Source organism: Triturus cristatus, chromosome 12 (genome assembly GCF_964204655.1).
Source record: "Triturus cristatus chromosome 12, aTriCri1.1, whole genome shotgun sequence".
NCBI classification, from domain to species: domain Eukaryota; kingdom Metazoa; phylum Chordata; class Amphibia; order Caudata; family Salamandridae; genus Triturus; species Triturus cristatus.
Genome location: NC_140595.1, coordinates 787,580,126 through 787,593,202, shown reverse-complemented (window position 1 = coordinate 787,593,202; position 13,077 = coordinate 787,580,126). Strand labels below are relative to the sequence as shown.

Sequence of the window (13,077 nt, the reverse complement as noted above, 5' to 3'; positions counted from 1 at the left end):
TAGTAACTGATGTTTACCAAATATACATTGAGTGAAATGATTAAGGATTCTGTTCACAAGATTTTTTTTTTTTTTTACTAGAGCTCTAATGTACGTTATGCGTATACAATCCCTTCAAGGTAATCGCTCTCCATCTCATCAGCCACAACATCACCTTTTTCCAGTTCACCCTTTGAAGCACCAAATTATAAGATTATCCATATACATGTTCCCACAGTGGTCTTGATTTTGAAACTCCTTTGTTGTTGGTGATACAAACGAACGAGTATCAAGACCTCCGTGGGCCCATGTATGTGGACTTTCTGCAACACCATTTATTTATAACAGGGAGTATTGAGGTGTGTTAGTTTACCTTGGGTGCAACACTACTGTTTCTTGCAGGGTAAACAAGAGGTGGCATGACTTCATTGTATTGCTGTGCTCACCTGTTCACAGACACTAGCTTATCAGTGTATTTCTCAATCAAGTTGTGGCCTGGTGTGCTTTTTTTTTTTCTCCTTGTGGCATAGGGGGTCTACCAACTGGGCAGTACAGGGCTTACATATGTGCGGAGTAATCTAGCTGTTACTCATGATGCATTGCCTGATATGCACTGTGACCTATTGTTTTTGTGCTCATGTGTCAGATGTATACAGGTGACAGATGCATTTCTGTTTCTTCTCCTTGCCCACAGCATCATAATCCGAAACCGATGGAGAAACCTGATCCCTCCGGCAGCGACGCCTCTCAACACTCCGCGGATGACCCCGACCGACCTGGACCCTCTGGTGTCCAAGCCCCTGCAGCACCTGGTTCAGGAACATCCGTGCCAACCACCACCCCCATTCCTGCCACATCCCAGGAGACACAGAGGAGCCCTGCCCGCAGTGAACAACTGAGCCAGTCTGACCAGGAGGGACAAGGTTCGCCGGGCACCCAGGAGGAGGCAGACAACACCACCACTGCCATCCCTCAGGGGTCCCGTAGACCCGATGTACCCACAACGGAAGGCCAGGCTCGTGTGGGCAGGGGTGGTGGGAGTGGAGGCAGGCGGAGGCGAGAACCTGACCAGCCAGCTGAAGGGACCAGTATGTCACACCTACACCACATCATGGAAGCATACTGGCGTTACACCAGGGAGTTGAGCCAGGTAGTGGTGACCCTCACAGAGATGAAAGACCAGCAGGCCGAGCAACATGCCGAGCAACATGCCAGTCAACAAGAACACCAAGGACGGATGGAGGCAAGACTGGATGAGCTCCTGGCGGTGCTTAGGGACATAAACCATTCACTCAGTCGGATTGCCGACAACATGGGCAACCCTCCCTGTGCCACCAGGCGAAGACCACCACCACCAGCCACAGGGAGGGAGGAGGAGGAGGATTCGTCCGACGGAGCGTCCCAAGCATCATCAAGGCCTGCATTTGAGGGTCCCCCGAGGAAGGTGGGTCGTCCACGGAAAAGACAGTGAGAGGCAGCTGGCACAAATCACACCCCAGACCTATAATAAAAAATTGAAATTTGATGTTGCAGTCATTTAGCATGAGTCCACAACATACATGTGGGGATATGTCAAAGTATGCCTGAGTGTGGAACTAACGCCAGCCATCCATACACTGGGATCTGAGTCTGCTCGAGGACACACATGGGTCACAATGTACCCTCCAATACAGACATGGAGCCCAATACTCACCTGTGATGTCCTCAAGCTGCTGGGGGGGGGGGGGGGGCTTGCAATACTGCTCGGGCAGACCAATTTGGAAGAGTATCATGAAGGCGTAGAGGTCATGGGTCATGTGGAGGTGCCCGGGGAGGGAGTCCCAGGTCTGTTTGGCGAGGTGGGAGAACTATCTCCTGCATGCCATGCAGTTCTGTGGATGTGATGAATGGTGGCCAAGGTTGGCTGCACTGAGTTGGGCCAATGGGGTGTTGGATGACAGATGTCCAAGGTCTGTTTTGGATCTGGGGTTGTGGACTGCCTCCTGAGTGTGGGTGAGGAGTCTTAAGGTGATCCTGCAGCAGACAGTGAGCCATTGTAGCGATCTCAGGTGGACGGTGATGTGGCTGGGGTGGGGATGTTGAAGATGAGGTGTGCGCCCTGGATGTGGACAAGTTCTCCTGGAGTTTTGCTGTTGTTCCTCTGTAGAGGGCGGTGCTGTAGTTGATCCGGCTTGTGTCAAGGACCTGGGAGACAGTCTGTCTTGCCTTGGAGTGGATCTATCTGTGGATCATTTGCAGCATGTGGAGGGTGTTGCAGCATGAGGTACAGATGGTGTTGAGTTGCATGGTAATTGTGAGCGAGGAGTCCATGATGAACACCAGCGTGCGTGGCCACTGGGTGCGGTGCCCAGGCCGGTGGGACACAAGGAGTTGACCCAGCCGTAAGGGGACAATCCTCAGCTGATGACCTCAGTCCTGTCCAAGTCCAGCCGCAGGTGGCTGATGTTCAGCCATTCGTCAATGGACCTCATGCCTTCTCGAAGGTTGGATCTGGCAGTGGCTGGGTGTCTGGTGAGGACCAGCTGGGTGTCTGGTGAGGACCAGCTGGGTGTCTGGTGAGGACCAGCTGGGTGTCTGGTGAGGACCAGCTGGGTGTCAATGGCATACGAGATGATGATGAGGTCGTGTGCGCATGTGATGGTGGAGAGGGGAGGTCATGGAGACATTGAAGATCGTCATGCTGAGATGAGCCCTGGGGCATGGGCCAGATGACCCAGTATACTACATGCTGAAGGGTGGAGGCCGACTCCCTGGGCCTTGCTGGTGAGCTACTTGGTGATTTAATCCTGGGCCCTCCCCTGGATACCAGTGTTAGAGATGTGTGAGCTGACAGTGTGGTAGCACATGGTGTAGAATGCCGTTGAGAGGTCAAGGGGGCGGGGGGGGGGGGGGTCGCACCATTGTTGAGCAGGGCAAAGTTGTCGTTGGTGGTGGCAATGATGACAGTTGCAGTGGTGCGATTACTGTGGAAGATGGTCTGGTGCCGGTTGCCTGGAGGTGTTTGCGTGGAGGAAGTTTGTCAGTTGCTCGTTGAGTGTCTTCTTGATGACATTTGCTGGGTAGGGAAGCAGGGTGATGTTCCAGGAGATCCTGCAGTCCGTTGTTTAAGAAGGGCCTGGGTCTCTGCATGCCTCCAGCTTCCATGGAATGTGGCAAACTCAAACAAGACATTAATGACGTGCTGGACGTGGGCTTCAAGGATGGGGAATGATGTGGTTGAGATGTTGTGTGGGAAGGGGTCTGATGGAGAGCCAGAGTGGATGGTGTACATGAGCCAGGTGGTGTCTTTGCTGCCGACGGGAGTCCAGAACCTGAAGGGGGTTTGTCCTGGGGATAATAGTGCTGTCTGCCTCTGTGTGCCAAGGCTGTTGTGTATGTCCATGAGCTTGCAGTTGTAGAAAGTTGCAAGCGATTTGCTCTCCCTTGAAAGGGTGGGGTGTCTTTTGGATGGAGAGCTGCTGTCAGTTCACTCACAATGCTGATGAGCTCCTTGATGTTGTGTGTTTTGGTGCCTCAGCCCTATCTGAAGGATCTCCACTTGTCCTTGCTGCTGATATGGTGATGGCTGTGTGTGGCGTTTTCCAGGGCTGTAAGGTAATTGATGGTTCTTTGTGTTGCAAGGTTTGCACAAGAGTCCGGCTACATCTGTATGAGTCCAGTAGGTCTGCCTTGTCCCAGGTGGCTTAACTGTTGTTGTGCTTCACAGGAAAGTATTAATGTGGCAAGATATTTGGATCAGTTGCTGATCCAGTGTGTGAGGTTGCAGGGTGTGGCGGTGGTGTTGGTTCGAGTGTCCCACACAGCTTGTCTGAGGTGACTTACATCAAGCATCTTTGGGGGATCGGTAGCGGGGTGTGGGGCAGTGTGTTGCTTGTCAGAGACGTGGATGCAAATGTTGATGGACCAATGATGGATGGTGGTATGGTTCTCCTCCAGCCAGAAGTTACTGGCCCCCAGCCACATGTAGCATGTGGAGGTGAGGGTGTGCGTGCAGATGTATGTGTTGATGAATTAGTGGAATTGAGGATGTAGGTCTGGAGATCTGTAGATGAGTGTTACTCTGAGGGTTGCCAGGGGGTGGGTGCGAAACCGTATTTGTGACTCTGAGGGTGTACTTGTGAATAAATTGCAATTCATCCTCTGGGATTGTTGGTGCCATCCCTGCGGGTGATCTTGTATCTGTCTGAGATGGCAATGAAGTTGTATGCTGAGGATGCTTTTATCCAGGTTACTGTCATGAAGGTGATATGTGGGGCTGTTGTGTTGAGGAGGTAACCGATTCCAATGGCGTGCTGGTGGACGGAGCGGTTGTGGAGTAGGAGGCACATGACCTGGTTGTTCTGACAGGGTCTGGTAGGTGGGGCAGTGCTGTGTAGGCAGGTGGAGTTGCACACTCAGCATGCGAAGGTGTCGTGTGTGCGCTTAGGGGTTGCCTGATAGCAGGCGGTTGATTGTCTGGGGGACATTGCTTTGAGGGCGGCTGCAACATGAGCCTGTTGTGTGACGTGGGTCATGCAAGGACCAGAGGGTCGTGCACTGTGCACGTTGCAGGCGCTGATGGTCCTGCCTTTGGCACGGTGTTGGCGCAACAGTGGCACAGACAAGCTGCTGCCTGCATTAAGAATGGGTGGAGGAAGGGAGGAGCATCTTGGAGGCGTGTGGGTTGCAGTATCAGGGCACTCGGTGGGTCCGTGCCGCAGGGGAGGCAGCAGCAGGCTGAAGGGGTGAGAAACTAGGCAAAAACTAGCACACAAAGACAAGGTCAGAAAGGCACAGTGGAACAGGTGTATGTAAAGGAAGGAGTGTCAGGTTACTCATGGGTCACTCCGAGAAAATGTATGAACAATCACCAAAAATGACGGCCACAGGGTCAGGCAACAAAATGCTGAGCTGCACACAGGAGACACACCGTCAGCAGGTGTTGCCGGCCTGTTGTGGGGAGGCACCTGCACAAATACATACACAACCAGGTACTTCATGCACAATAGATTATTAGCCATGGAGAACTGCATGCATGTTGCTGAAGTACACATACTCATATGCACAGTCTTTGACAATTATGTCATAGATGAAGCATGCAAAGTGGCAAGAGATCTGCAGTGACAGAGATGAGGCACTTTGGATTGTGGTGAACACCTTTATTACACAAACGCACACAAAGGGATCAAGTATGTGTTGAGGCCATGCTGCATGAGCCAATGTCCATGGCCAGTGACATTGCTCTGCGGAAAATAACAGTCAAGTAATGAGTCTGCCTGTACTGATGGTGATCCAATGTGCACATGACTGCCTGTGGCATGACAAACTGGCACAAATGAAAATGCATCCATATGAACACTCACAGGTCAGTTGACATAACGTGTGGGACATACGCTGGACCCCCCCCCGATCCCTTCACAACACGGGTGTTGTAAATCCCAATGAACTGGCACACAAGTTCAGGGGATGAGTCAAACACCTCCTGCTGCACACGGAGAGGCTGCAAGACCCCATAGAGCCTGTTGTTGTGATGTCCCACACTATGTCCACCCGTAGCATCCGCAATGTTTCAGAGGCAAGGTTTACACACATTGATGCCTTCATCAGACGCCACACTCCACTACAGATGACTGTCAAGAAGAGTGACTATCATGTCATGGGAGTGATGCTACATGAAGTTGAAAGGGATTTGTATAGTGCTCTACTACCAAACGGTTTCTTGGCGCTGCGGAAGGAAGCTGAAACTGAGGAAGGAAGAGGGAAAGTATTTAAGACGAATGAGCGGAGGAGAAAAGATGCGTTTTCAGAGCTACTCGAAAGTCCAGATGGGAGGGAGTAGATCTAATTGCCAGGGGAAGAGTGTTCCAGAAGAGGGGGGCGAGTGTCAAACCTGGAGCCACCCGATTTCTTCTTGCGTAATCGGGGGAGAAGGAGTTGAGTGGAGGAGCGAAGGTTTCTGGCAGGGACATATACATTGATCTAATGAATGCAGGGGCAGTGCCAGCTAGAGACATGAAGATCAAGCAGCTCATCTTGAAAAGCGAGCGCTCCCTAATGGGGAGCCAGTGAAGAGCCTTAAGCAAGGGGGTGGTATGACTAGATTTGGGAGTCTATAAATGAGGCCAGCCGCTTGATTTTGGATAAGCTGCAGGTGACGGCAGGGATGCCCACATACAGGGCGTTGCCATAATTTAGGCGAGATAGGATCATAGCCAAGACAATGAGTTTAAGTGCTTCGACCGTGAAGAAGCGGGAGACTTTCCGGATGGTTCTTAAAGCCAGAAAGCAGGAGGAGACTGTCGAGCTTATCTGGGGACGCAGAGAGGTCCTGGCTGACTTTGAAGCCCAGAGTTTTAACAGAGGCAGAGGGAGACGGGGGAGAGCCAAGGATGGAAGGCCAGAAAGCAGGGGACCAGTGATTGGAGGGACCACCAATGAGAACCAGCTCCGTCTTATCGGGATTCAATTTTAATTGATTGAGGTTCATCCAGTTATAGATAACAGTAAGTGTGGAGTGGACCCTGGAGACTGAATCAGGAGAGGAGGAGAGATTGAAAATGAGCTGGAGGTCATCAGTGTGGTTGAACGCCGTGACCTCAATATCCCGAAGAGCAGCAATGAGGGGGTGTATGTAGAGATTAAATAAGAGGGGAGAGAGGGAGGAGCCTTGGGGTACCCTGCAAGAAACAGAGCGGGAGGGTGCAAGAAAGCCTCCCAGGTAAACCGCCTGAGTACGGCCTGCTAAAAAGGAGGTAAGCCAGGTCAAGGCTGACCCCCGTAGACCAGCGCCCCCGACACGGTCGAGGAGGGTGGAGTGGTCGACTGTGTTAAAGGCGGCGGAGAGATCGAGAAGGACTAAGGCCTGGGGGGAGTTGGTGTCAGCACTGCGTCTGAGCTCATCAACCACAGAGGACGACAGATTCCGTAGAATGTGCAGGCCGAAAGCCGGCCTGGTAGTCCGCCAGGAGATGATGGGCCTCAATGTAGGTTGAGAGTGAGGAGGTGATATGGCTCTCCAGGATCTTGCCCAGGAGTGGGAGGAGCGAAATAGGTCTAAAGTTGGAGGGGGCAGTAGGATCGGCACCAGTTTTTTTAATAATAGGAATTACCGCGGCTGCTTTGAAAACATCAGGTACAATTCCTGAGGTAATAGATGTGTTAAGCAGGGTAATAGGGGGGGGGGGGGGCTGGACAATGGGAGAACATCTCCCTTAAGATATGGGCCGGGCAAACATCAGCGGGGGGAGCCAGTTATGACTTTTCCCAGGAGAGTACAAAAAGCCTCTTCTGAAATCAGGGGAAATTGGTCGAGAGAGGAGGGGGGCGGGGGTAAAAGAGGGCAAGAGAACGGGGGGGGTGCCCTGGGAATGTTCTGCTTGATGGTGGCAATCTTCTCAATAAAAAACTCATTGAGGGAGTTACAGAGGGATTGGGAAGGAATGGGTCTAGATGCGACTCTGTCGGAGGCAGCAAGCTCGCGGACGATCGCAAATAGCTCCTTAGATTTGTTGGCTGCCTGATGAATTTTCCAGGAAAAGTATTCAAGCTTGGCGGTGAGTATGGCTTTTTTATAGGCCGTAAGTAGCGTCAAGTAGAGGATTTTAAGGTCAGGGCAGTATCTGTGGCGCCACTGGCGTTCAGCCTGCCGGAGTGCCAACTTCTGGTCCTTTAAAGCATTAGAAAACCATCTGTTGGCATCGTGAGAGCGGCGCGTTCTGACCAGTCTAAGAGGCGCAACATGGTTGCAGGTCTCTGAGAGCCAGTTATCGATAATGGCTACCTGCCGATTGGGAGACAAATCTGTCAAGGTAGGGGCAGAGGAGGCTAAGGAAAGGCGGTCAGTTCCACCCTATTCCAGTTGCGAGCGTAGATATTTTTAGGAAGAGGGGGGGGCGTTGATCTCTTCCCCCCCCCCCCATGTTATGGAAAAGGTAATCAGGAAGTGATTGGACCAAACACAGGGGGATAAAGTAGGCAGGGAGATTGACAGATTAGCGGACCAAACTTGGTCAAGGGTGTGCCCCTGAGTATGGGTAGGGGAAAAAATGTGAGGGGTAAAGTTGAGACAATGGAGGGTGACGGAAAAATCTTTGGACATGGTGTCTTCACGTGGGTTACCCGGCCAGAAGTTGAAGTCACCCAACAGGAGGACCGCGGAGTTGTTAACCACCAGAGTAGCCAGTAAGTCCTGTATGGCTGGAATAAAGTGAGGCATGGGTTGGGGGGGGCGGTGGCGGTAGAGGAGTAGAAAAGTGAGTGGAAGCGCAAGATTCGTGGAGCGTACAGCCAAGAAGTCGATCGAAGGAATGGGGTGGTAGGAAAGGGGCTGGAATTGGATATCAGAACGTACTATCATTGCCACTCCACCGCACGTCTTCCCCTCAGGGCGGTCGGCGCGGAGGATGTCGTAGGGATCCGGGAGGGAAGTAAGAATATCAAGGAAAAGGGAAGTGGCTGTGTACCAAGTTTCCGTGAGGAACAGAATCTCAGGTTGGGTGGTATCAAGAAGGTCAAAGAGCTCTAATTGGTGCTTGACCGCGGATCGAGTGTTAAGGAGAGAAATTGAAGCCGTGGGGAAAAGGCTATCAGGGTGCTTAGAGCAGGAAAGAAGAGGGGCAGGGCATGATGCCTCCTTGCGAAAGCTAGGATCCGGGTGTAAGAACTTGGCGCGATCAGGCTGAGCGATTTCAAGGGAGTTAATCCGGGCGAGAGTATAAGGGCTGATGGACCAGTCAGCATGGCATGCCAGAAGCTGGTTAGGTGAGTAGGTAAACGGACGGACAGAGTGGAGGGCCCCTGGACCCGGCCTGGCGCAGACGGGCTTGCCTTTATGTTACATGCTCAATGGTGAGAAGACATGTATGCATGGTGCCACAACATGCACAGAAGCAGTCCCCACATATTCCCAACCTGTACCACCACCGAAAAGCCTTGCTGCAATCCTTACCCAAACTGACATTTCCACATGTCCGTGCATGGAACGTTGTTTCAGCACACGTTGCAATCCTCATGAGGAATAGCAGGAGGACAAAGATGACACAAGCAGACAACAGGCGCAAAAACCTGGGAATGACAGACACACTAGTCACCTAAAACAATTCTCGCCGCAGACATGGTCAGTTACGAAACATGAACAATTTTGGACACATGCAAATTTCAAAGAAAGTCTCTCCGCAAAACTGTGTGGCATGACATCACTCGAGTGACACATCAGGACACACATCAAAGTACTTTGCATTCAGTCAGCTGGACACACACATTGCAACACATGCCACTCAATGCTACAAGCTTGCACACTCATACCCAGTGACTCACCATTATTAGAAGAAGTTGCGTATGAGCTGACTCCAGATCTCCTCCTCCTAACTTGCCTCGTGACCTAGCCCTTGATCCTCCACGGGTGGATGTTCCTGCTCATCCGGATCCAGGATGAGTGGCACTGCGTTCTTAACTGCCATGTTGTGCAGCATGCAGCACACAATGAAGATTTTGCAGACCTTCTCCGGTGCATATGGAAGGGACCCACCTGTCTTGTCAAGGCACCGGAATCGGCTTTTCAGGAGGCCAAACGTCCTCTTTGGTCTGGCCTGGCCTTCCTGTGTGCATTGTTGTACCGGTGATCTGCAGCTGTTCTTGGGTTGCGGAGAGGTGTCAGTAGCCATGGCATGTTGGGATATCCAGAGTCCCCTACATGGAAACATCATGTAAATAAGTAGGTCAGGAGATGCCGTAAGAGCAAAAGATACCGCAACACACAGGACAAACAGAGTATACCCACCAACAAGACATGCTCGTTCGTTGTGCAGCCGCAGCATCATTTGTGGCACCCTGCTACGCCTCATGATGTAGGTATCGTGTGCTGATCCTGGAAAACGTGCAGAGACATGGGAAATCAGCATGTTGGCAAGACACACCACAAGGGCTTTTATTGAGTGGTAATGTTTTTGGTTGCGATAGGCTTGTTCCTGTGGTGGTACCAAAGCCACATGTGTCCCATCAATGGACCCAATGACATGGGGCATCCTTCCCAGGGCATAGAAATCACCCTTGAGATCTGTCAACTCCTCAGGAGTAGGAAATTTGATGAATTCATCAAGGTGCTCAAACATGGCAGCCAAAACATCACGCAGGACACGGCTGAACAAGGTCTGTGACATCCCACCAACATCAGCTATGGTCAATTGAAACGTGCCTGTGGCAAAATAATGTAGGGCTGCCATCACCTTCATCTTGGGGGTCAGCGCAGTAGGATACCTGTGTTGCGGTTGGAGGTGTGGTGCCAGCTTGTTAGTCAAGTCCTCAATCAACTGTCGAGTGAATCTGTAACGTCGGATGCAGGCACGTTCCCTCATGGCAGCCAAGTCTGGAATTGGTCTTGGGATAGGCGGTGCCCTGCAGGACATTGTTTGGAATAATGAAGATTGAGAGTTTGCAACATCAATGTCAATGAACATAGCACATGCTAAACTGCTATTAAAAATCTGGTAACTATGGAGTCTGGTGTGTGCCATACTTCCAGGACACATATGCCAGCTTGCTGGCACTCCTACGAAAAGCCAGATACACCTGTTGATTGTCAAGTCTACATGACATGCCCTGAAATGAGCTGGGGGCCAGTCTGAGTGAACAGCCAGAGATATCACCGGAGTGACACACATCCACATGGCTGCATTGGAAGGATGTCATCTCATCCAGACAGCTGACTGCAAGGCACATGCACAGGTCACATGGAATTTCAAATGTACATATCAAACACATTGCGATGAAAGGGTACACGTGACAACAAAAGAACACAGCCATTGAGACGACGCAGACATGTGTGCCTGGGAAAATATGATGTCCGATGCACACAGACCATACAGCCGTGGGAATCTACATGTTTCATGGTGTGCGTAGATGTGTAACAAAATTTCAAACAAAAACTGTTTGAGCGCAAGGGCGCACTATTCACAAGCCCAATGTGGTGCGTAATTTGTGCAATATTCATACAAAATTTCAGAAAAGATAATCTAGAAACAATGATTAGTAATCAATGCGTTCTAAAAAAGTACAGTGAATCAGTAAATTCAATCAATAGGTTCACATCTGTTGGTTATCAACAGATTCCTTGAAATAAACCCCAATAAATCTTGGAGGCAATGTAGAACAAACCGTGGTTAATCGAGAGCATAACTCCAAAAGACAGAATAATATCAGTCCAACAACTGCTGTCTTCTTTATTATTTCCTTATTTTCTTATGTGTCTTTTCAATGAAAATGATTTACACCAGCATCACGGTTTCCCAATGCATTTCGGTATAAAAACCTTCGTCAGGGGAACACTGCAAAAACATATATATAATGTGTAACATATCTGACAATCTATGTGTTTCTATATGAGCACACATTTACAGGTTTATTCTGAAAACTGATTGGTAGAAAAATAATAATGGTGTCCGGCCCAAACACCAGATTTCTTCATCAGGAAGTGTGTGTTTAATACATTTTTCAATCCATGAATTCCATAGGTGATAGCATAAATCTTTAAAAACCATGCCGAATGAGTTAATGTCACAAATCAAAGCAATGGGAATGCCCCGTGTACAGAACGTGTAAAGATGTGCAAGCAACACTGCAACAAATCGTGAAACAACACTCTGTGCGCAACACAAGCGTCCTTGCAAGGTGAAAAACGGATTGTGGTATTTTCAAGAGATTTCGAGTGTCAAGAAAGAAACGCATGCTGACTAGTCTCCCCTGTGAAGCGCAGGAGGACTCACCTCCATAAATGCCAGAAATACAACTGTGAAGCTGCTACATATGTGTATCAAAGATGTGAACTCTGCAAATGGTGAGAAAACAAAACAAACAAAGCAAATAAGTGTAACTAATACTGTTCTAAAGTTGAATAAAGTGTCCAACACCCAACAAACAACCATAGTATTCCACCTACTCACGGCGAAAACGACTGCACGTAGACCATTAGTTTCCCGTTATAATATGAGTTCCTCAATGTCAAAAGTATCTCTGTGGAAAATAATTACGATTAATAATATCACCACAGTTGCGGGTAGCGTTTAGCTCAAAGGACTATGATTACAAATGCACCCAACTTTTGTGTGTTTACCTTCAGTGCCGATACGCGTGTGCCAGAAGTCTACTCCATAGCCGTAAGCGTCAGAACGCTCCGGTTTCTCCAAGTGAGCGTCTACGTGTGCGTCAAGACGGATGTGCACTAAATATAGAAAACAGACTCCCGTAGCAGAGTGAAGAGTGGAAACAAACGAAGAGACTGGTGGGTCTCAACAGCTAGTACGCGTCGAGTAAAAATGATCAAGAAGAGAATGTTCATCTTCAAGAAACATGGTCTGAATATCAAACATACAAGATATGGTGTGAAAGTGTACGCAACGATAAAAAATGACCAAAAAAGTGACTAACCAATATGATTGAGACAGGAACCCTCTTCTATAAAAACTCTTATGTAAAAAAACTAGCGCGTACCCCCCTGTTTTAGGATGCAACCATGTGTATTTGACCCGAGAGTGATGATGAGCATTCTGCATGTTTTTTAGGATTAATACACCCCTTATCAAAAATCAGCAAGAAATTGTAGATAAAAACAAACAATTTATAGTAGAATGCGCTAGCCCAGGCAGTCACAGTATTGTTTTTACCCGCTTTTAATCTGTTACCTTTTAAACATTTGTACCATTTTTAAAACTGTATTTACTTGCTGTGAATTTTAAAACAAACTAACTCGCTTACCACACACTCGAATTTCGGCTTCTCAGGGCTCTCCTGACCGGTCCTGCACCTCTTCCCCGCTTCCCCCACGAGTCTAGGGGCCTCAGCTGCTGCTCAGCAGGGCTGATTGAAGGGGAGGGGCCAGGGGTCACGAGGAGCACAAAAGCGGCACGCTGGAGCGGATGCGCAGCGATAGTAGAACGCGCTAGCCCAGGCAGTGACAGTATTGTCTTTACCCGATTTTAACCGGTTACCTTTTAAACATTTGTACCATTTTTAAAACTGTATTTACTTGCTGTGAATTTTAAAACAAACTAACTCGCTTACCACGCACTCGAATCTCGGCTTCTCAGGGCTCTCCTGACCGGTCCTGCACCTCTTCCCCGCTTCCCC

The 13,077-nt window shown here is 49.6% G+C and overlaps 1 long non-coding RNA gene across 1 annotated transcript in view; it reads left to right on the top strand.

Annotated features, from left to right (window-relative positions):
• Positions 1–1,274, top strand: part of LOC146782844 (uncharacterized) — a 34,229-nt gene extending 32,955 nt beyond the window's left edge. The window contains exon 4 of the long non-coding RNA XR_014972263.1: positions 674–1,274. This is a non-coding gene — a long non-coding RNA (uncharacterized LOC146782844). The remainder of the gene's footprint in view (positions 1–673) is intronic.
• The last annotated feature ends 11,803 nt before the right edge of the window (positions 1,275–13,077 follow it).